Consider the following 994-nt stretch of genomic DNA (forward strand, 5'->3'; position numbering starts at 1 on the left):
ATAGACTGTGCGCGAAAAAAGAGAGAGAAAGAATTAAATTAGAAGAAAAATGTTGAAAAAAATTTGCACAGTTAGAAGAAAAAATACTATAAAATTAATATAATATGAGAAAGAATTGAGTAAAAAATGAACTTAAATATTAAAGGGATATATAATGGGTAGTACGACAAGACCATCCACAATCATTTCTATCTATGAAAGTGTAGAATCGATAAAAAAAGATAGACAACAATAGAAAAAGTGAAAGTGCCGGCAATGAGAGTAAGTAGCGAAAGATCGTTGTGAAATATGGACCGGCGATGGCGCCAAGTAGCAGACTTAAAAATTCAAGCACGACGAACACCTTAGGCGACACGGAGGCACGCAAAGTCATTGTAGAATGTAAGCGCTCAAGTGGCTGCGCTGCAATGACGATGTGCCGACGTGATGGCAAGCAAAGGGAAGAAGCAGAAACTCAGTCGGAACAAAGCAATATATGTAAATATATGAATAAGCCTCCTCTACATATTTTAGACTTGCTATCAAGCACTAGACAGCGAAGCATTAGCGGAATAGCACACGCTCGCTTCCGCCTTCATTGAATTATTGGGTAGCGCTAACATAATAGCTAGTATATATCCATGTATATTAGTGTAAATTTTTGCGTGTGCCGACATGCAAGCTATTGCACCACCTCAGTAGGCATTGAGAATGTATGTGACAGGTGGATGCAGGGAAGCACACCACGTTGATGATACACTCTAAGCAGATTTGGCATCAATATATTCACTGGCAGTGCGAACAGCGTGAGAAAAGATATTTGGTGGCATGTATGACGTGTCGTCATAAACACTGACAGGTTTATATGCTTATTTATATATGATTCGACAGCATCCCTATAGGCAATTGAATTTTAAGGCCAAGACGAATTGTTTACGTTATTTCCAGGAAACTAAACTTAAATCGAAATGCATGGTTCAGTAAAGTGAAAAGCTCAAATTAGTTTTTGAGAAAG

The sequence above is a fragment of the Zeugodacus cucurbitae genome, chromosome 3, assembly GCF_028554725.1.
Source record: "Zeugodacus cucurbitae isolate PBARC_wt_2022May chromosome 3, idZeuCucr1.2, whole genome shotgun sequence".
Taxonomy (NCBI): domain Eukaryota; kingdom Metazoa; phylum Arthropoda; class Insecta; order Diptera; family Tephritidae; genus Zeugodacus; species Zeugodacus cucurbitae.